General features: G+C 34.9%; 1 long non-coding RNA gene and 1 pseudogene across 1 annotated transcript; both read left to right on the plus strand.

Annotated features, from left to right (window-relative positions):
• Positions 1-1,711: 1,711 nt before the first annotated feature.
• On the plus strand, positions 1,712-2,654 carry LOC120140185 (annotated as a pseudogene).
• A 4,052-nt stretch (positions 2,655-6,706) lies between these two features.
• On the plus strand, positions 6,707-24,469 carry LOC120140256. The gene is made up of 3 exons (XR_005517708.1): positions 6,707-6,717; positions 10,353-10,360; positions 24,268-24,469. It is a non-coding gene; the product is annotated as an uncharacterized LOC120140256 (long non-coding RNA).
• The last annotated feature ends 10 nt before the right edge of the window (positions 24,470-24,479 follow it).

Here is a 24,479-nt window from a genome sequence, read left to right on the forward strand (position 1 = left end):
CAAGCTCCTAGACAGTGGTACAAGAAGTTCGATAGTTTCATGAGTAGCAGTGGTTTTACCAGATGCCAAGTAGATCATTGTTGCTACATCAAGAGGTTCGACAATAGCTTCATTATTTTATTGTTGTACGTTGATGACATGCTCGTTGCAGGCTCAAACATGCAAGAGATTATAAACTTGAAGCAAAAATTGTCGAAGCAGATTGCTATGAAGGATCTGGGTGCTGCAAAGCAGATTCTTGGGGATGAGGATCAAGAGAGACACAAAGTCGGGGACTTTGATATTATCACATGCTAAGTACATCAATAAAGTACTCTTCAAGTTCAACATGCAAAATGTTAAACCAGTAAGTACATCTTTAGATGTTCATTTTAGACTCTCCAAAGAACAGTCACCAAAGATGGAGGAAGAACGTGCACACATGGTGAAAGTGTCGTATGCCTCAGCAATTGGAAGTCTGATGTATGCCATGGTTTGTACCAGACCAGATATTGCTCAAGCAGTGGGAGCTGTTAGCAGGTACATGAATAATCCGGGCAAGGTACACTAGGAAGTAGTCAAATGGATCCTCAGATATCTGCAGGGTACCACAAACAAAGCACTTTATTTCAAAGGTGGAGATACGATACTGGCAGACTATGTAGATGTTGACTTAGCCGAAAATGTTGACATCAGAAGGAGCACTACAGGGTATGTCTATACTCTAGGAGGAACCGCAGTGAGTTGGGTTTCTCAACTACAGAAGATAGTTGCTCTCTCCACAACTGAAGTAGAATATGTCGCTGTTATGGAAGCCAACAAGGAGATGGTTTGGCTCTAAAGTTTCTTGGAAAAGTTAGGCAAGAAACAAGAAAACAATGTCTTGTATTGCGACAGTCAAAGTGCTATCCATCTAGCAAAGAATCCGTCTTTTCATTCCAGGACGAAGCACATACAATTACGGTATCATTTTATCCGGTCTCTTCTGGAAGATGGGATTTTGAAACTTGAAAAGATTAGTGGATCTCAAAATCCGGCAGGCATGCTATAATAACAAGACCATAAATGTTGCTGCATCGATCGAGGTGTGAAGACAGATTAAAATCAGTCTTCAAGTGGGAGATTGTTGAAAATTAAAAGCATTCAAAGCAGCCGACGGCTGTGTTGAATTTCAAGTTTGGGCTGCTAAATTTTTTATTATTTTGTAATAGGGATAATTACAAAATTGAGTCATTAAACTTTAAGATATTTACAAGATTAACCCTTAAGCTTCAACTATAAATATCCTAACCCATTTAGCTTCAAAATCATCCCAAAATCAATTTCTTTCTTCCAATACTAAAGAGTTTAGAGAGTTCTCTAGTGAGTAGTGAGTGTTTTGTAAACACCTGTAAATTTTCTCTCTTTAGTAAAAGATCTGCAGCAGTCCGGAGACGTAGGCAAAAATTGGTTGAACTCCGTTATCAATTTCGGGTATTATTTTTCCGCTTTTATTTCACATTCTCACTAATCTGGTTATAGGAAAATTACTTATACTCGGTTTATTTCGCAACACCTTGCATCCTTAATAACACTGATTAGGCTTACATCAAACCTAGAAGGCCTACAATTTGTATTATATTATGCATTTGTATTAATGGAGGTGAATTCCGAATGTCCTACTAGATCAACACATTGCAGTTAAAATTTCTGTAATTATTGCTGCCCTTCTTCGTTTTCTTTTCACGTTGTTTTTGTTGGTACTTAGCCCTGTTTTTATTTTCACTTGGCAGACATTTCTTTTTCGACATTATGTTGTAATTCTTGAGGTCCGGTTTCACTTACTCGAGAATGACGTTTATGTAATCACTTATGCTCCTTGTATCAGCAACATGTGGAGTTTTGCATCCAAATGCATTGCTGGAACTGTTGGACTGAAAAATGATTCTCTAAAGCAAACTCGTGCATCATCGGAATGTTCTGATGATGAAAGTTCTTCCGTAGTTAGCAGGGATGAAGTTCTAGACTGCCCGATATGCTGTGAATCCTTCAACATCGTTGAAAATGTTCCGTATGTTTTATGGTGCGGTCATACCCTTTGTAAAAACTGCATTCTGGGACTTCAATGGGCTGTGGTGAAATTCCCCACTCTACCGATCCAACTTCCACTTTTCATCTCCTGCTCATGGTGCAATCTCTTGTCGTTTCGTCTGGTTTATCGGGGAAATCTCAAGTTCCCTCGGAAGAACTATTTTCTACTTTGGATGGTTGAGAGCTGAATGGTGATAGACTTAAGTCTCATTCTTCATTCGCCGAAGATTGTCAGCTGGACTTATCACCGAACAGCAATTTGCCTGCAGGAATCCAAATGACTCGGACTAACCATCGAAGGGGACCATATCTTCATCATTCTGAGCCATCGGGATCAACCAACGATCGTACTTATCTTGTTGATTACTTCGATTTGGAAAGAATACACTCAACCCTTCGGAAGTCCCTGGGGTTCTTCGTACATCTGACTGTCGAGTTCCCGTTAATTGTCATGTTTCTCTTGATCATCCTGTATGCAGTTCCGACCAGTGCTGCCATCTTGGCCCTGTACATACTCAACCATTCTCTTTGCTCTCCCTTCACTTCTTATCTTGTACTTTGCATATCCGAGTTTAGACTGGCTTGTGAAAGAGATCGTCACTTGAGATGGTGGCTGTTTCATGTTCACACCTACATTGTGCCGTATCTTTACTCGAAGACCAGTGCATCTCTAATCCGACGACTTTTTTATTTCTGGGATTCGCTAGTCCGAAAACGCCACCGGAAGTTCCGGGACATGGAAAAAAGCTCTAGTGTTTAACAGGGCTCTTAGGCATAAGCTTGTTCAACTTTTGAGTGAAAGCAATCATGGATGAACATGGCTTTGCGGGGTTATATTTTTCGTTTTAATCTATGTTCTAATTTCATATCCACTGCATTTGAGTTTATGATTTGATGATTGGTCAAGAGAAGTATTTTTCTAATGTTGCTTAGACTCGGATGTAGGTATTATTTTTATACGGATATACTTCAGTGTGGGTATATTTCTTATGGGTATTTTGCTTAGACGTTTATTTTACAAAACCAGTGTGTATTAAAATAAATAATTTACAATAAATAATGATAAAATTTGATGAGAAGATGAAAGAAAAGGGAACTCCTGTATTATATTGCAACGAAAATGAATTACATAGACACAAGTAATGGGTGATGTAAAAACAATAATACAATAATTTACAAGATTACAATGAAATCCAAAGGGAAAATCTATAAAAGCAATTGGTGAGAAAAATGTGGCTATACAAATAGCAAGTTGGATTAACCGAGTTGGACAGCTCGTAAGTAGTTCGAATTTGATTCCGTTAAAATTTAGTTAATGCTTGATTCAAGTTAACTCAATTCGAACTCAAGATCTTAATGAGTCGAGTCAAATGAGGTCTAATTTGACTTGATAAGTCCACGAGTAGTTCGTTAATTCTTTTTTAATTTTTTAGGATGTTGATTGTTTTATTTTTAGGAGTAATTATATAGTGTTAATTTTTTTAAAAATGATTTTAATATGTTAGTTTGGTGTATTTTTGAATTGTTACTTTGGTTGTAATATGTTATTTTGGTATATTTGTGGATTGTTAGACTTTAAAATTGCTTCATGTACTATTTTAATTATTTTTGTTAAATTTTTTAATTTTTGTTTATATTAAACTATATTTTGTATTATCATATTTTACATACACTTTTAAAAGTAAGATAAAAATTCAAATGAATTTAACGAGCAATGAGTAAAGTCAAGCATGAGCCAAACAATTTTTAAGTTGAGCATGAGTTGAACAATTTTCGAGTCTAATCGAGCACTATTCAACTCATGATCGACTCACTTAATAAGCATCCCTAATTTCAACAAATAATATTAATAATTAATTGAGCTCGGTTGACACATTTTGAAGTCGTAAATTCAAATAGATTTAGGTATAATTATCTCTGATTTAATGGAATGATAAAAAAATATAAATAATTTATGTTAAATTCCTATATTGTTAGAATATTTCAATGACAATGAGGGTGCGTTTGATTCACGGAATGTAAGATTACCAGTGGGAATGTAAGATTATCAGGGAATAGGATTAATGTGAATGTTGTATTTTGTGTTTGGTTGGTTTAGCAGGAATGTAAGATTACCGTGTTTGGTTAAAGGAATAAAATATTATTAAAATGTATATTTGACCAAATTGTCATTATATATTTGTTTTTTTAACAAGTTGAAAAATATTTATATATTTTCTTTAAAAAAATTTAAATTCATAAAATTTATATATATATTTTTTTACAAAATTGAAAATATAAAAAGGTTTAATGAAAGGGTAAAATTTTATTTTAACCCCTGAACTTCATATAAAATTTTAATTATATAATTTTTTTGTAAATCTAAAATAGTTTAAGGATAAATTTGTAATTTAACCTTCGTAGAATTTTTATTATTCAATGACAAAAGAAGGATATTTTTGAAAGAAAAAAAATTTAAGGGCATTTTAGTCCAAAACGTCGGTAATCCATCAATACCTAAGGAAAGTGAGGTAATGACATTCTCAGTAATATACCCCAAAAAATCCACTATTGGTAATAAAATATTACCGGGAATGAGATTCCCTGCCAAACAAACATGGGAATGTGGATTCCATTCCCATGAGAATCCCACATTTCTTGATCCAAACACCCCCTGAAAGTATTCAATATGACAAGTATTGCCTCACATCAATGAACAAAAACATAGTTCAAAAGAAAGAAAAAATGAAAATATGTTTTGAAATATTTATATCTTTTAATAAATTTCAAATTTCCTTATTAAAAAATATTTAGCAAAAAATTGAGAGAGTAAATATCTTAGTATAAAAGAAACTGAATCAAGTTTCTCAATTCTCATGAGCATATATTTAATTATTTTTTTAATAAAATATTTTGAAATATTATTTTTTAAGAAAAAGAGTTTTTAATTTTCTTATAGCCTATAAATATGTTTATTTATTTTACAAGTGATGTGTCTTGTTTTAAGGCACTGAATTGTGGTTGGTTTTGTAATTTCCTCAAGTCGACCAAATAAAATAAAATAAAATAAACGTGAATGAAATCAACTTAAATTTGTATTAAGAAATAAGGGATCTTTTTCATTTTGATTAACCAACAAATATCAGTTTCCTTTTTCGTATTTCTTGATTTGTACTTATTTCGTTAATTGGTCTCTTTCATGGCAGTTTTGTTAAGTGGAAACCTCTTCTTCCCTCTATATTTCTATCCGAATCTGCAACCAACCAAACGCACAATGCAAAGCTTTCTGGTTAAACAGAGAGGAGAGAGTTAATAATGAGCTTTTCTATATAAAAATAGGTACAACTTCCCTTTGTTATCGGCAGTTCCTCATCCAAAGGGCTGTTTTTGTTTGTTTACTCTTGTTTTTGAAATAATATATAACATGGGTTTTGGTTTCTGGATTGTTTAGAACAAAGGGTTTCTTCCAAACTCTGAAATTTGAGTTGGATATTCAATTTTGTATGAACTGTGAAGATACTATTTTTTTATTCATTTTATTATTATTATTATTAATATTATTATTATCATTATTAATATTATTATTATCATTATTAATATTATTATTATCATTATTAATATTATTATTATCATTATTAATATTATTTTTATTATTATTATTATTATTATTTTATTATTAAATATATTAAATACATATAAATTACAAACCAATTACAATTCAACCGGCCCAGTTACAAACCAAATGAAACCGGTCCAAATCCAACCGGAAACCCTAAATATTTGGGTTTCCAGTTAGGGTTTCCTAACCCTAATCATCCTCAGCCGCCTCATCACAGCCGTTGGATCTGGCACGATCCAACGGTCCACATGGCTCCAGAGAGGAACCCTAGGGTTTGATACCCTAGGGCCACGCGGCGCCGCTCCAGCTTCCACGCGGCTGCCGACAGCCCTCACCGCCTCCGCCGCTGCCACGTCCCAGCCGAAGACTCCAGAAGCTAGAACACCGGCCGTCCACGCCAAGGCTACGGGGTGAGTCACCACTGGTAGTCCGGTGACTCACCGAAGCCCCCTCTTCGGACCGGTCCGAGACGAACACCGGTGGTGGCTATAAAAGCCACCACCCACCTGCGAAAAAAAAAAGAGGAGAGACAGCAAGAAGAGACAGAAACAGAACCGAAGAAAAAAAAAACAGAGAAAAAAAAACAACAAACTATACCAACGATCTCAGCAGCAAAGAATCAAAAGAAAAAAGAAGGAAAAAGGAAGAAGAGACTTACCGAGGAAGCGTCGACCACCGGATCTCGTCAGAACCTTCGAAACATCGAAGGTATTATTTTAGATTTGCTCCGATTGGGAGCAGTTTAACGGGAAAAAACGTCGGAACCGTCATTAGGACGGTCCGATCTACGCTTAGATGAAAGAAAAAATTTTCCGGCCACCAAAGACGGTGGCCGGCGGCGGTGGTTGACGGCAGATGAACGCCGGTTAACGACGGCCGGCCGGCTGGGCTTCTCTCTGTGTTAGAGAGAAGCGAGAGAAATTTCTCTCTCTCAGAGAAGAGAGAGAGAAGGAAGAAATGAAATGAAATGGCTGGCCCTTCGGGCCAGCCGATTTGGACTTTTATAGTCCTTCCCAAACGACGCCGTTTTGGGAAGGACTATACGCGTAATTTTGAAATAATTAAACCCTGTACGCAGTCCTTCATATTTGTAAACTTTACATTTTGGTCACTAAACTGAATTTATAAGAATTTTAATTCGGTTTTTGAATTTTAATTTTATTCATTTTAGTCTTTTTAATTAAAATAATATATTTAGGATAAATGATAGATTTAATCCCTTAACTTTAATAAATAATTCTTTAGTCCCTAGTTCATACTTTTAATTTATTTTATTATAAAATTTGAATTTTAGATAATTTTATTTTGGTCATTAAATTATTAAATTAGAAAAAAAATATTTAATCCCTATAATTTCAATTAATTAGGAATTAAATTTAATTTTATTTTATTCATAATTTAGTTATTTATTTTACATGTTTTCATTTTATTGCTTAAAATATATTATTTTAGTGATAATTTTATGTTATTATACTGTTAAATATTTTTATATATACATATAATAAATAGTATTTTTTAAATATTTATTTTTAATATCGAAGAAAATGACAGTCTTAATACAACTGGATGTCCTATTCTGATATTTTAAAATTAAAAAGTAAACAATATTATTTAAATTAATATTTATCAATATCAAAGAAAAGAGCTGTCTTAAGGCACCTAGAAGTTCTTTTCGGATATTTTCAAATAAATAAATTTTTTTATAATTTTGAAATAATAGAATTATAAATTAAATATATTTCTGAATTTTAAATTTTAATAATAGAGACAATTTATAATTAAAAAGTACCAATTTTGGGCGTTGTAGGGGTGCTAATCCTTCCCTAAACGTAACCGACCACGAATCCCTTTTTATTATTAAAAAGAACGAATTTTTGGTTATAAAACGCAGATCAGTTCATCTTTTAAATATGGTTTTCTTAAAAACTATTTTAAAAGAAAATTTTTAGGTATTCGACCTACCTGATTCAAAAGGTCGATGGCGACTCACAAATTATTTTCAAAATTATTTATTAACATCAATTTCCCCGCCAAATTATAATATTTCGTGCCCGGACGAAAACCGGTTACGACAGCTTGGCGACTCTGCTGGGGAAAGGTCAAACTTTTAAAAATTAATTATAAATTGTCTCTATTAGTTAAAAATTAAAAATTTATATATTTAATTTTTAATTCTTTCTTTTCAAATTTTTTTATTTTTATTTATTTATTATTTTTATAATATTTATATGTTTTATTTGCAAGTATTTTATTTCAGTATTTATTTTTATGTCAAAAGTTTAACATTTCTCCTCACACACAACACTTGCATTGCATTACATAAAGCTCTATAATTGAGTTGTCCCTTTTAAGTGGGAGTGAAAGCGACGTCTTCGTGAGAATTTATTCTCCGTGTCAGACCTAGCAAGTAACTTTCGGGGTTCATATGCTCTATGTCTTCGTGAGAATTTATTCTCCGTGTCAGGCATAGAGAAATGTATCCCCTCGAATTGAACTCGATCCACTTTAGTCTGTAATGGACTAGGATTGAGGGTTAGCAACCCAAGGGGGCACTAACAAGGACAATTCGGGTACCTTTATTCCTAGATCTGAAACCTTGCATATAAAAAACCTTAGAAACTCTTCTAATCAGAAGTCATGCCGAAATTTTGTCCAAAATAGGTGTATACACAGGAGAAATGAATTCTGTCTTTCCTGTTAATTTATTAAATTACATGTTTATTTAAATTATTTAAATTCAGAAGAACATGTTTAAATAAAGAATATTTATTTTATTATTAAATTCCTTTATTATGTAAACTAATTTATTTTCTTTTTTGTGTGTTATTTATTTTTCTGTTTGCATTGCATCATACAGGATAAAAGACATTGATCCTTGTGTTAATTGTCTCATTGGAAAGCCTTCATCTATGGATAAAAAGTGTTCAAATCAAATAATTCTGAACTCAGAAGTAAGACAGTGGGCTGAGGATTTACAAAGACAAGAAGGAGATAGTCTGCAGGATGATTATGTATCTGACTTGGCCAGTTATGCTTCAGTTTCACTAAAAAGAAATGATATGCAAGATTTGCGGAGCATTTGGGAAAGTTGGGATTCAAACAAAAAATTGCAGTTTTATCAGACTTACGGAGACATCCCATATTTGCTCTATGTTGAAGTTGATGATGAATTATTCAGAGCCCTAGTTCAATTCTGGAATCCAGGGTACAATTGCTTCACTTTCAATAAGGAGGACTTGGTCCCTACTATTGAAGAATATACAACTTTGTTACATCTTGAAGGTGCTTTGGAGAGTCGAATATATTCAAAGTCAATTAAAACTCAGCCCTTTCGAGTTAAATTAGCAAAGATTGCTGGGGTACGAGAAGAATGGGTAGCATCCCGTACAAAACAAAAAGGCGAAAGCGAAGGCATTGCTTGGACCAACATCAAGGAACTTATTCAGAGTCATCCAGACGCTAAAGTACGATTCGATCTATTTGCTCTGGGTATATATGGTATGGTCATCTTCCCAAAAGTATTGGGATATATTGAAGCTGCAGTGGTAGACTTGTTTGAACAACTACCAAAGAAGATTAATCCTGTTTCTGCCATCCTAGCAGAGACTTTCAGATCATTAAATGCTTGCAGAAGGCTAGGAGGTGGACGATTCTCAGGGTGTACTCAATTATTATATGTTTGGATCCGTAGTCATTTCTGGAGAACAGAAAAGGTTTCATACCGACGCTTTAATACGGATTATTCACCATTAAAGGAATTTCTGGAGCAGGAATGGCCGAAAGAAATTAAGAAAGATATGTGGATTAATGCCTTTCGAAATTTGCAAAACAATGACGTTGTTTGGCGAGCCCCGTGGCAAATACAAAGGGAATTCATTTACAGATGTGGGGATTACAACTGGATAATGCTGCTCGGATTATGGGGAGGAATTGGATATGCACCACTTCTGGTTATAAGACAGTATGAAGGTCGTCAATTTGTACCTATTACTACTGGATTACAGTCATCTGAGTTTGCATTCCACAGCAAAAATTATAAAAGAAACATCATGGAAGCCGTTACAGCTTGGAAAACAACTTTTTGTATTCGAGCTAAAGCAGCAAAGGAAATGCTAACTCCTGATTATGAAGAATGGAGATCTGTCAGAAAAAACGAAAATATTCCTCTACCAGATCAAAATGAGGATATTCCTATGGAAGATCACATTAAGGTGGTTCCATCAGAGATTGAAATCCTGAGAGCTGAGTTTGAAGCAGAAAGAGAAGGTTGGTCGAAAGAGTTAGATCAAATGAGACAAGATAAAGCTATGTTGGGGGTTGACATTGACTTTCATTCTTCACAATGTGCAATGTTGAGAAAAGATAAAGAAAAAGGTGAAGATGAGTACAGAGCCTTACAGAAAGATTACCAGGAGTTATATAAATCTCGAAAAGCATCAGGACCCGGCCAATCGATGGTACAGATGACCAGAGAATTGAACATTGAGAAAAGACGAGTTGAAGATCTGAAAGGAAAGAATAATCGTCTACTCAAAAGCCTGGAAAAAGGAAAGCAAAAAATGGAAGATTTCGAGGTTGACAGAAGAGAGCGAATTATAAAACACAAGGCTGAACACCGTGAGATCATGAATGAAATGCAAAGAGAAAGAGATCGAGCCAAAGATTTAGAAAAGATGAAGAATGACATCTTTGTTAAATTTGAAAGTGAGAAAAGTATCATGTTCAAGGGATTTGAATCTGAAATGAACCAGTTGATTGCTGAGCTTGAAGTCAGAGGCCAAAAGATGGAAGAATCCTATGTTGAAAAGGAAAGATGGGAACTGGAAAGGAAAAATTTCAACACCAGACTTGAGGTAGAGCAGGAGGTGGCTAGCAATTGGATGCAAAGATGCAGAAACAAAGATGTTCAAATCCAGAAGCTTAATCAAAGAACGCAAGAAGCACGAACAAAACTTGAAGAGGATCTGGATCAGTCTAGAAACAAAAACTCAGAGTTTAATACTTACATTTTGCAACTAGAAGAATCATTGTTTCAAGAAAAGGTTCGTCTAGGACCTAATGATCTCAAAGAAAGTAATGAGGAAAATGCTTCATTGCGAAGACGCATTAGAGATCTTGAAAAAATTCTGCACAATTGCCAAGTCAGAATCACTGAGTTAGAGCAAACTCTTGAAGGAACGAATGAGCAATGGCAAAAGTCAACCGAGTTCTATGTGGAAAGAAGTGAAGAAAGAAGCAATATGGTGTTCGAGGCCATGGTACAGATGAGTGAAGTTGCTAGATATGTTGGGGAACTAGCTGTTGAAGCCAAAATAATTGAGCATCAAGTTGATCCAGTTTCTAGATGTGGAAAGAAGGTGTCATGGTTAATGAAAGAAATTATAGAGCTTAATAGGAAAGCTATGCCTTATCTGTAGTTATGAAATATTATAAAGAAACTTTTGTATGCCGATGAAAGTTGTTCTATGACAGTTAACTTTTGGGATCAATGTTTTTACATACATGCATTTTTCATACATTCATCATTCATTTCATAATTTTCACTATGAATTATTTTATTAAGTTAAAATTCATTAATTAAAATTTGAAAAAATAATATAAAAGATTTTTCAATCGCAGTTACTCTGGCCAAAAGAGAAATACTACATCACTACGGTACTAGACAAGCTACTAAAAGAATTATGGAGGATAAAATACAGCGTATTGAGGAACAGCATCATAAAGAACAAGAAGAAATGAGAATGAAGTTGGAAAAAATTGAAGCCAGCATTGCAAATTCACAAGACAGTATGATGAAGAAGATAGAGGACATGTTTAAAAGGCAGGCTATCAGTGGAAAAATGCATGAAAATCCTGTATCTTTTGACCAAGAACCCATATATCCTCTAGGTTTTCCACTAGAACCAATTTATCACTTTGGTACTACCCCTATACAAATCAATGCTCGTACATCTGCATTACAAGAAGTCAAATCACATGAAGATCAACAAGTGGATCCTGCATCTTCAAGCAAAAATCCACTTATATCTGATGTGAAAATAGGGGATCTTAATACTGATCAGTTGATCCCAGATTTAAATGAGCTGAATGAGAAACAAAAAGCAAATGAAGAACTGACCAAACAGATCAAGAGCTTAGAAGAACGAATGAAATCCGTGGAAATAACTGAATCATTCTATGGATTTGATGCTAGTGAGTTGAGTTTGGTTCCAGACCTAATCCTCCCTATCAAGTTCAAAGCTCCCGAATTTGATAAATATAACGGTACTACATGCCCTTCATCCCACATTACTATGTTTTGTCGAAGAATGGCAGGATATGTGAAGGACGAGAAATTGTTAATTCACTGCTTCCAGGATAGTTTGACAGGACCGGCTCTAAAATGGTATACTCAATTGACCAAAGCCAACATTAGATCCTGGAAAGATTTGGCTAAAGCATTTTTAGAGCAGTATCGCCATGTGACAGACATGGTCCCTGATAGATGGACTCTCCAAAATTTGGAGAAAAAGAATAATGAAACATTCAGACAGTATGCTCAGAGATGGCGTGACACTGCGGCTCAAGTTCAACCACCTTTGTCAGAAAAAGAGGCCACAGTAATGTTTGTCCATACATTGAAGGCTCCTTATCTAAACCATCTAATGGGGAATGCAACCAGAAATTTTGCAGATTTGGTCATTTCTGGAGAATTAATTGAAAATGTCTTAAAAAGTGGCAAGATTGAATCAAATGATGGGTCTAGTTCCAAAAGACCTACATACCGGAAAAAGGAGAATGAGGTCAACAATGCCAATTCTTACAGCAAAGATTCATCGAAAAGTGTTACAATAACCCAGCCAAGGGTTAAGAAAGAGGAAACAAACACTAATCGAGCAGATTCCAGAGGATCTCGAAAGGAAAATGAAAGGTTATCTTTTACACCTTTACCAGTACCATATGCAGAGATCTATGATTCGCTGTTAAAAGCAGATGTTATACGGCCTTATCCCTTGGTTCCCATGCAACCACCATTCCCTCCTTGGTATGATACAAAGGCACACTGTGTTTACCATGAAGGAATTACAGGACATTCTATTGAAAACTGTTTAGCATTCAAAAGGGTGGTTCAAAATTTGATCAACACTGGGAAGTTGGAATTCAATACACCATCCGCATCAAGTCATCCATTGCCAAATCATGGAGATAAAAATGTGAATGCAATTAATGAAGAGAACAGAAAGAAAGCAAAGACTGACATTTCTGAAATTAAATCTCCATTTGTTTGGATATTCCAACAGCTTTCTTTAGCCGGTATAATTCCACAACAATTCAAGCCAAAGCAGAATGAAGGCAAGAATTATTGTGAATATCATCAGGAGAAAGGGCATAAAATTCAACTATGTCCTGAGTTCAGGGATTTGGTGCAGAAATTGATGAACAATAGAGAAATAGAATTCTTTGAAGAAGAACCAGGGGAAAAAGAAGATGATGTTTGTTCATCAGAGGATTCTAAACCAAGTCAAAGAATAAATGATCCTGTGGTCATTAATGTGAAATCATCCACGGTGATTCCTGCACCAATAAAGCCAAAAGTAGTTATTACCACTCCTCTACCATTTCCATACAAAGATACCCGCAGGGTACCTTGGAATTATACTACCAATGTTTCAATGGTAGGAGGATCTGTTTCTCTAGATAAAACAGAAGAGAAAATACAGAGTTTGAGTACAACATCGACATCTGAAGCAGTGGGCGAGGTCGGTTTCTTTACGAGAAGTGGGAGATGTTACTCTCCCGAAACATCCAATGCTTCAGAACAAGTGAAAGCAAAAGGAAAAGCTGTGGCAATACCTCAGAAGGTATTTGAAGAAGAATCCCTTCCAGCATTCAATGAACCTGTGACAGAAAAGCAAGCTCAAGAATTTTTGAAATTCTTGAAACATAGTGAGTATAGTGTAGTTGAACAACTACACAAACAACAAGCGAGAATTTCTATTCTTGATCTATTGATGAATTCAGAAGCGCATAGGAATGCTTTGATGAAAATCCTCAATCAGACATTTATCCCCGAAGATATATCCCTCAATAAACTTGACAGAATTGTGGGACATATAGCCGCTGACAATTATATAACATTCACAGATGATGAAATACCGGAAGGCGGAATGGGGTCAGTAAAAGCTTTGAACATCACGACATATTGTCAGGGTCATGTGTTGCCAGGAGTATTGATTGACAATGGGTCTGCCCTCAATTTGATGCCTCTAGTTACACTTCAAAGAATGCCTCTGGATCAATCACACATGAAGAGTTATCAGAATGTGGTACGAGCCTTTGATGGTACCCAAAAAGAAGTGCTTGGGAAAATGGAAATACCTTTGTTAATTGGCCCAGTCGTGTACAATATTGACTTTGTGGTGATGGACATCCACCCCACATATAATTGTCTCTTAGGGAGGCCATGGATTCATTCAGCAGGAGCCGTTCCTTCTTCATTACATCAGAAATTGAAATTTGTTGTTGATGGACAACTAATATGTGTCAATGCTGAAGAAGAAATCATTGCGTCTGTAACAAGCGATGTTCCATATATCGACCCCAGTGATGAAGCTCTTGAATGCTCTTTTCGAGCTCTTGAATTTGTAAATACAACCTTTGTTGCAGAAGGAAGGAAAATTCCATATCCCAGATTGTCTGATTGCACCAAGATGACGGTACAACAAACTTTAGGCATCGGAGCTAAAGCTGGGAAAGGTATAGGAAAGAGTCTTCAAGGGATTTCAGTCCCTATCAATATAAAGATGAAAAAAGACCGTTTTGGGCTGGGATTTAAGCCCAATCTTCAGCAAAAGAACAAAGAGATGAAAAGAAGATGTGAAGATAGAAAGGCAAAATTGAAAGGAGGAGAAATCTTTTGGAAACACATGTCTTTCCCACAGTTGAGGACAACATTCAGATCAGGGGGAACAATTAATGTGGAACAGCAGCTTGTTGAAGCCTTTAAAGAAGAAAAGTTGACAAAAGATCAAGACATAGTTGAAGAAGCTATGAATGGATTATTTATCAACATGATCACGAATAACAACAAGACTGGCAAGTACTTGGATATGATTCGACCATGCCTTCCTGGAGAAACACTCTCCAATTGGACCACTGAAGATCTTCCTATAGTTTTTAATATTAATGCAGAGTAATATTCAGAACTAATCTTTATGTTTAGATCAAAAATATGAAAACTTTTTGTTATCTTGTAAAAGAAATTATGTTAAATATAAGGAACTTTCTTTAAAATTTTCAGATGACAATCATTCTTTACATTTTCTTACATTTTTACATTTATTTATTTTCATAAATTTACTATATTCTTTCGGAAATGTTCCGACTTAAATTTGCAGGTGTCACCGTGTTAATAGCATGTTTATTCCTAGATTTAATCCAGTGATAAATTTAGAGCAGCCTATATGTCTGGAAGAAATCAATGGTTGTGAAGATGAACTAGAATGTGATGTTCCTACTGAACTATTAAGATTGGTAGAAAAAGAAGACAAACAAATTCTACCCCACAAAGAAGAGGTTAAGACTGTGAATTTGGGAACAGATGAAGAAAGAAAAGAGGTGAAAATTGGTACTACTCTGACAATCCAGATAAAACAAGAATTGATAAATCTCCTTCAAGAGTTCAAAGATATATTTGCATGGTCTTATCAAGATATGCCTGGTTTGAGCACAGATATAGTGATACATAAGCTTCCAATCAATCCAGAATATAAACCAGTCCAACAAAAGCTTAGAAGAATGAGGCCAGAAATGTTGTTGCAAATCAAAGAAGAAGTGATGAAACAAATCAATGCAGGTTTCCTACAAGCATCTAAATACCCAGAATGGGTAGCCAACATTGTTCCCGTACCAAAGAAAAATGGAAAAGTTCGAATGTGCGTGGATTACAGAGATCTCAACAAAGCTAGTCCGAAAGATAGTTTTCCATTACCCCACATAGATACATTGGTGGACAATACTGCAGGGCATGCATGGTTTTCATTTATTGATGGATTTTCAGGATATAATCAGATAAAAATGAATCCTGAAGACATGGAGAAAACAACATTTATAACCATGTGGGGCACATTCTGCTATAAAGTGATGCCATTTGGATTGAAAAATGCAGGGGCAACATATCAAAGAGCCATGGTAACTTTGTTTCATGACATGATGCACAAAGAGATTGAAGTATATGTAGATGACATGATTGCCAAATCCAGAACGGAAGAAGAACATATTCAAAATCTGAGGAAGCTTTTCCAGAGATTGAGGAAGTATCAATTAAAGCTCAACCCCGCAAAATGCGCTTTTGGGGTAACTTCCGGGAAGCTTTTGGGATTTGTAGTCAGCAAAAAAGGAATCGAGATTGATCCAGATAAAGTAAAAGCAATTCAAGATCTTCCACCACCCAACACAAAAAAAGAAGTTCGAGGCTTTTTGGGGAGATTAAATTATATATCTCGGTTCATTTCTCAATTGACTGGCAAATGTGATCCAGTGTTCAAATTACTTCGAAAGAACAATCCTGAAGTCTGGAATGAAGAATGTCAAGAAACTTTGGATATTATTAAGAAATATTTATCCAATGCCCCAATTTTAGTATCACCAATGCCTGATAGACCATTAATTCTCTATTTGACGGTCTTCGAAAATTCGATGGGATGTGTACTAGGACAGCATGATGAATCAGGAAGGAAAGAAAAAGCTATTTATTATCTGAGCAAGAAATTTACCGATTGTGAAGTTCGATATCCACCAATACAAAAATTATGTTGTGCTTTGGTGTGGACTACTCGAAGACTCAGACAATATATGTTATACCATACTACTTGGTTGATATCAAAACTTGATCCTTTGAAATTCTTAATGGAATCACCAGCTTTGACAGGCAGAATGGCTAGATGGCAGATGTTATTATCTGAGTTTGATATTATCTATGTCAACCAAAAAGCGATAAAAGGAAGTGTCATAGCTGATTTTCTCGCCAGTCGTGTATCAAATGATTATCAGCCTTTGAACTTCAATTTTCCCGATGAAGATTTGTTGTGCATATCCATGAATGAAGAAGTCAGAATAAATGATGAATTTGCAACTTGGAAGCTTTATTTTGATGGAGCATCTAATGCTTTGGGACGAGGAATCGGGGCAGTGTTGATTTCTCCAGAAAATGTTTATTATCCCTTTACAAGCAGACTGGAGTTCTTTTGTACCAATAATATGGCGGAATATGAAGCTTGTGTCATGGGGTTAAAAGCAGCTATAGAAAGAAAAATCAAATTTCTCAAGATATATGGAGATTCATCGTTAGTGGTGTATCAATTACGAGGAGAATGGGAAACAAAAGATCCCAAATTATTGGAATACCGAAATTTTACACTCGAATTAGTGAAAGAATTTGAGAGAGTTACCTTCAATTATCTCCCTCGAGAAGAAAATCAAATGGCAGATGCTTTGGCTACATTAGCTGCTATGTTTCAAGCAACTAAGAAGGTTGATATGATGCCAATCAAAATGCAAGTATATGAAATTCCTGCACATTGTTATAGTGTAGAAGAAGAGGTAGATGGTAAACCATGGTATCATGATATCCTGCAATATATCAAAAATCAAAGTTATCCACCAAATGCATCAGAAATTGATAAAAGAACCTTGAGAAGAATGGCTGCTGGATATTTTCTTGATGGAGAGATTATGTATAGAAGAAGCAGTGATCAAATGCTGTTGAGATGTTTAAATACCAGTGAAGCTCGAAATGTCATTGAAGAAGTACACAGTGGAATATGTGGAACACATGCAAATGGTCTTTCTATGGCCAGAAAAATAATGAGATATGGATACTATTGGGCTACCATGTACATAGATTGCATTGATTACGCAAGGAAATGTCATAAATGCCAGATATATGCAGACAAGATTCATGTACCCCCATCTCCTCTACATGTAATGACATCACCCTGGCCATTTTCTATGTGGGGAATAGATGTCATTGGAGCAATCACACCAAAAGCATCGAATGGACATTGTTTCATCCTTGTGGCAATTGATTATTTTACCAAATGGGTTGAAGCTGCGTCATATACCAATATTAAGAGGTCCACAGTCTGCAAGTTCATAAAGAAAGAGATAGTTTGCCGATATGGTCTACCAGAAAGGATCATTACAGATAATGCTCTGAACCTGAACAACAAAATGATGACCGAACTTTGTACACAGTTCAAGATCAAACATGCAAACTCAGTGGCATATCGTCCAAAGATGAATGGGGCAGTTGAAGCAGCAAATAAGAATATCAAGAAAATCATTACAAAGACTACTGAAACCTACAAAGATTGGCACGAGAAGTTACCTTTTGCTCTATATGCATACCGAACTACTGTTCGAACATCTACTGGGGCAACACCGTTTTCTTTAGTCTACGGGATGGAAGCAGTTTTACCAATTGAAGTTGAGATTCCATCGCTCCGAATATTGAGAGAAATAAAACTGGATGAATCTGAATGGATCCAAGCTAGAGTTGATCAATTGAACCTTATTGAGGAGAAAAGATTGAAAGCTATTTGCCATGGACAGATGTATCAGAAACGGATGATGAAGTCTCATGACAAAAAAGTACATCCAAGAGAATTCCAAGAGGGTGATCTAGTATTAAAAAAGATCTTGCCTATACATAAGGATTTCCGTGGGAAATGGATGCCTAATTGGGAAGGGCCATACGTTGTGAAAAAAGCCTTTTCCGGAGGAGCGTTGATCTTGGCAGAAATGGATGGAAAAATTCTGAGAAATCCAATAAACTCGGATTCTGTCAAGAAATATTATGCTTGAAGAAAAAAGAAAAGAAAAAAGAAAAGAAAAAATAGAAAATAGAAAAAAAGAGAAGAAAAAGAAAGGGGGTCAAGGTGAAAACCCGCAAAGGGCATCTTGTAACCAAATGAAGGATTTGAGTTGAAAACCTGAAAAGGCGGCTCAAAGGCAGGTTGATATTAAGCATCCGGCAATTGAATTCTCTTAAGATTTTGGTAGTTTGGAAGAAATTTCACATCTACAAGCATTTCAACAACGTTTGAGATCTTCCAGACAAAAGCTTACATCATCTCTAAATTGTGTCAACTTGATTAATTTAGAAATACTTATGCTTGTAATTTGTTGAGACATTTGAATTTTTATTCTTATGCTTGCCATAATTTTGAATACAATTATATCTATTTCAAGTTCAATTTATTTGAGATTCAATTTATTTTTGGAAATTCAATTTATTCTTTTCTATTGAATTAACATAATTTTGAAATAAATTAAAGATTTCTGAATATCACTTTATGTTAATACTTTTAAATACATGGAATACAAAATAAGCAAATCATCACCATCTTGAACAATAAGGGTGTTATGCTAGATATAACCAACAACAAGGTCGAATCCGCCAAATCTACTCATCAATTGCTCCAACCGATCACCATTCAGTTCTTGCACATCTGTTTTCAAAGATATACTAAAACAGTAGAAGATGATCTTTGCAGTACTGATTCCAGCAAAAAGAAACAAGACATTGATATCACTAGGAAACATGTTTCTATACAAATCCTTGTATATGGTTTTTAAGGAAACCTATAAGCATTTCCACCTCATCAGGTTCAAGTGGAGTAACTTTATTCCTTCCAACCCATACTAGATTCCATTTTCAGCACTCATCAAGAACATACTTCTGGACACTCGAAAGTGGCTCTTTGTCATAAGCTTCAAAAACATTACAAATCTTTTCTATCAATTTGGCACTTTTTGGTACATAGTTATAAACAAGTTCAACTTTGTTCTTGGATCCCATGAAGGCCATCACTTCTTTGTCAATGGAAAAGCATCAGAACATAGCATCTTCTGGAAGTGTTCTTTGAGTTATCTGATCTGGTTGATCATAACATAGCATCTTCTGGAAGTGTTCTTTGAGTTATCTGATCTGGTTGGACAGAACATAGCATCTTCTAGAAGTGTTCTTTGAGTTATCTGATCTGGTTGGACAGAACATAGCATCTTCTAGAAGTGTTCTTTGAGTTATCTGATCTGGTTGATCATAACATAGCATCTTCTGGAAGTGTTCTTTGAGTTATCTGATCTGGTTGATCATAACATAGCATCTTCTGGAAGTGTTCTTTGAGTTATCTGATCTGGTTGGACAGAACATAGCATTTTCTGGAAGTGTCCTTTGAGATATCTGATCTAATTAGATAGAATCAAGCATTGAATGTGGAAGATGAATTTGCCAATAGCATCTTCTGGAAGCGTTCTTTGAGTTATTTGATCTGAAGAAGTGCATCAGCAGCCTTAGTCATTTGAGCAGCACATATATCAATTGATGAATCTGGAATACATTTCTACATGGATATTGAAGTTTTAGCATCTGAGAATCCCATTTTTGTCAAGTATAACAGTTTATTCTCCTCATCAGAATCAGAATTCAAGATTTCTCGGTATTAGAAGAACAATTGATATCTGTGAAATCATCCTGAAAGGTTACTTCATAATCAGATGAGTTGTTATCAGAATCAACATGTTGCCTGAATGCAAGCTTTTCAAGAGCCTATACTATTGAATTTTATTCTCAAGAGATTTTTGTGACATTATATCTACATTTGTCAAAGATGATAGATTTCTTTCATTTGAAGAAGAAAAATCTATTGGGTTTTTACAATTAAAGAAATACTCAATTCACCAATCTGAAATCAAATAACTCAACATTCATGCATCATATTTTAAGTGTTTACAAAAATAGGTGCATTTTCATTCATTTTCATCTATGTTGAATTTTTAACAGGAATTTCAAAGATTTTAGCAAAAATTTAAATCCATCACTTGATGGATCAATCTTTTCCAGAGAAAGAGTTCATAATGAGAAGAACTCGTCATCTGCAGAAGGAAGAAAAAGTTCATAATGAGAAGAACTTGTTCAATCTTTTGCTTGAATTCATCAAATTGATGGATCATCATTTCCAGAGGAAGAGTTCATAATGAGAAGAACTCGTCATCTGAAGAAGGAAGAAGAAGTTCATAATGAGAAGAACTTGTTTAACCTTTTGCTTGAATTCATCAAATTGATGGATCATCATTTCCAGAGGAAGAGTTCATAATGAGAAGAACTCGTCATCTGAAGAAAGAGGAAGAGTTCATAATGAGAAGAACTTGTTCAATCTTTTGCTTGAATTCATCAAATTGATGGATCATCATTTCCAGAGGAAGAGTTCATAATGAGAAGAACTCGTCATCTGAAGAAGGAAGAAGAAGTTCATAATGAGAAGAACTTGTTCAACCTTTTGCTTGAATTCATCAAATTGATGGATCATCATTTCCAGAGGAAGAGTTCATAATGAGAAGAACTCGTCATCTGAAGAAGGAAGAAGAAGTTCATAATGAGAAGAACTTGTTCAACCTTTTGCTTGAATTCATCAAATTGATGGATCATCATTTCCAGAGGAAGAGTTCATAATGAGAAGAACTCGTCATCTGAAGAAGGAAGAAGAAGTTCATAATGAGAAGAATTTGTTCAACCTTTTGCTTGAATTCATCAGTTGATGGATCAACATTACCAGGTAAAGTTCATAATGAGAAGAACTCATCTGAAGAAGGAAGAAAAAGTTCATAATAAGAAGATCTCATCAAGAGCTTATTCAACCTTTTGAATGACTCTATCACAAAAAGGAGGTCATCATCATCCCCAGCAGAAAGTTCATAATAAGAAGAGCTTATTTGGAGAAAAAGAAGAATTTATTCAAAATCTCCATAATAATCAAAGTAAAGTCAAATGGATAAAAAAATTTTATTATCTTTTCATCTTTGCCCTATTCTTGTTAACACAAGAATGAGCAAAGAGGGGCAGCTGAAGATACTATTTTTTTATTCATTTTATTATTATTATTATTAATATTATTATTATCATTATTAATATTATTATTATCATTATTAATATTATTATTATCATTATTAATATTATTATTGTCATTATTAATATTATTTTTATTATTATTATTATTATTATTTTATTATTAAATATATTAAATACATATAAATTATAAACCAATTACAATTCAACCGGCCCAGTTAAAAACCAAATGAAACCGGTCCAAATCCAACCGGAAACCCTAAATATTTGGGTTTCCAGTTAGGGTTTCCTAACCCTAATCATCCTCAGCCGCCTCATCACAGCCGTTGGATCTGGCACGATCCAACGGTCCACATGGCTCCAGAGAGGAACCCTAGGGTTTGATACCCTAGGGCCACGCGGCGCCGCTCCAGCTTCCACGCGGCTGCCGACAGCCCTCACCGCCTCCGCCGCTGCCACGTCCCAGCCGAAGACTCCAGAAGCTAGAACACCGGCCGTCCACGCCAAGGCTACGGGGTGAGTCACCACTGGTAGTCCGGTGACTCACCGAAGCCCCCTCTTCGGACCGGTCCGAGACGAACACCGGTGGTGGCTATAAAAGCCACCACCCACCTGCGAAAAAAAAAAGAGGAGAGACAGCAAGAAGAGACAGAAACAGAACCGAAGAAAAAAAAAACAGAGAAAAAAAAACAACAAACTATACCAACGATCTCAGCAGCAAAGAATCAGAAGAAAAAAGAAGGAAAAAGGAAGAAGAGACTTACCGAGGAAGCGTCGACCACCGGATCTCGTCAGAACCTTCGAAACATCGAAGGTATTATTTTAGATTTGCTCCGATTGGGAGCAGTTTAACGGGAAAAAACGTCGGAACCGTCATTAGGACGGTCCGATCTACGCTTAGATGAAAGAAAAAATTTTCCGGCCACCAAAGACGGTGGCCGGCGGCGGTGGTTGACGGCAGATGAACGCCGGTTAACGACGGCCGGCCGGCTGGGCTTCTCTCTGTGTTAGAGAGAAGCGAGAGAAATTTCTCTCTCTCAGAGAAGAGAGAGAGAAGGAAGAAATGAAATGAAATGGCTGGCCCTTCGGGCCAGCCGATTTGGACTTTTATAGTCCTTCCCAAACGACGCCGTTTTGGGAAGGACTATACGCGTAATTTTGAAATAATTAAACCCTGTACGCAGTCCTTCATATTTGTAAACTTTACATTTTGGTCACTAAACTGAATTTATAAGAATTTTAATTCGGTTTTTGAATTTTAATTTTATTCATTTTAGTCTTTTTAATTAAAATAATATATTTAGGATAAATGATAGATTTAATCCCTTAACTTTAATAAATAATTCTTTAGTCCCTAGTTCATACTTTTAATTTATTTTATTATAAAATTTGAATTTTAGATAATTTTATTTTGGTCATTAAATTATTAAATTAGAAAAAAAATATTTAATCCCTATAATTTCAATTAATTAGGAATTAAATTTAATTTTATTTTATTCATAATTTAGTTATTTATTTTACATGTTTTCATTTTATTGCTTAAAATATATTATTTTAGTGATAATTTTATGTTATTATACTGTTAAATATTTTTATATATACATATAATAAATAGTATTTTTTAAATATTTATTTTTAATATCGAAGAAAAGGACAGTCTTAATACAACTGGATGTCCTATTCTGATATTTTAAAATTAAAAAGTAAACAATATTATTTAAATTAATATTTATCAATATCAAAGAAAAGAGCTGTCTTAAGGCACCTAGAAGTTCTTTTCGGATATTTTCAAATAAATAAATTTTTTTATAATTTTGAAATAATAGAATTATAAATTAAATATATTTCTGAATTTTAAATTTTAATAATAGAGACAATTTATAATTAAAAAGTACCAATTTTGGGCGTTGTAGGGGTGCTAATCCTTCCCTAAACGTAACCGACCACGAATCCCTTTTTATTATTAAAAAGAACGAATTTTTGGTTATAAAACGCAGATCAGTTCATCTTTTAAATATGGTTTTCTTAAAAACTATTTTAAAAGAAAATTTTTAGGTATTCGACCTACCTGATTCAAAAGGTCGATGGCGACTCACAAATTATTTTCAAAATTATTTATTAACATCAATTTCCCCGCCAAATTATAATATTTCGTGCCCGGACGAAAACCGGTTACGACAAACTGGTTCCTCATGATCTTTAACTATTGATCAGGTACACAAATTCGAAGCAAATACCCGAATAGAGTTTGGTTAGTTCTCTTCCATGCTTTACATCTAGCACTCTGCGTACATGCATGTATATGTATGTATGTATGCATGTATAGTCGACTAGTTTTGACAGAGTTTTGCCTGGGTTTCAGGATTGTCTGTTCCAAGTATTCTTCCTATTTGCTACATATTTGATGGCTGCTGAGAGTTTTAATTCACCAATGACACCTGGGATTAATGGTGGTAACCCGAGAAGAACCTCGTTAGCTGGTTCTGCAAACAGAAGAGAGAAATCTGTTTCTCATTTCCGGAGAGCTTCAATAGGTACTTCTAATGATATCTGCATACCAGGGAAGAAACTTGAATCTTTACCCAAGAGGATTATAAAAAAGCCACTGGATGACCCCAATTTGTTTGATAGCTCAAAGAGGAAGAAGATATCAGCAATTAGATCCAAATCTTTACCAAACTCTCCGGTTGGAAATGGTTCTACCATACATAAAGTGTCTGAGGACAAAATGAAGCCCAAATCTTCACCCAGGTTAAAATCACAGCTATCTGATGCCGGTAGAGTGTTGCAGCACGACGGATCATCACCTTCCGGGAGAGTACATGTAAAGAAAGTTCCATTAAATGCTAATGAGAAAAGCTTTTCTAAACGGCCTGTTACTTCGAATACGAAATCTCGGGTCGAAAAGCTTCTTCCTGCTGCCCTGTCTGAACGTCTAAGCAGAGG

The sequence above is a fragment of the Hibiscus syriacus genome, unplaced genomic scaffold (assembly GCF_006381635.1).
Source record: "Hibiscus syriacus cultivar Baekdansim isolate YM2019G1 unplaced genomic scaffold, ASM638163v2 tig00110783_pilon, whole genome shotgun sequence".
In the NCBI taxonomy this organism is placed as follows: domain Eukaryota; kingdom Viridiplantae; phylum Streptophyta; class Magnoliopsida; order Malvales; family Malvaceae; genus Hibiscus; species Hibiscus syriacus.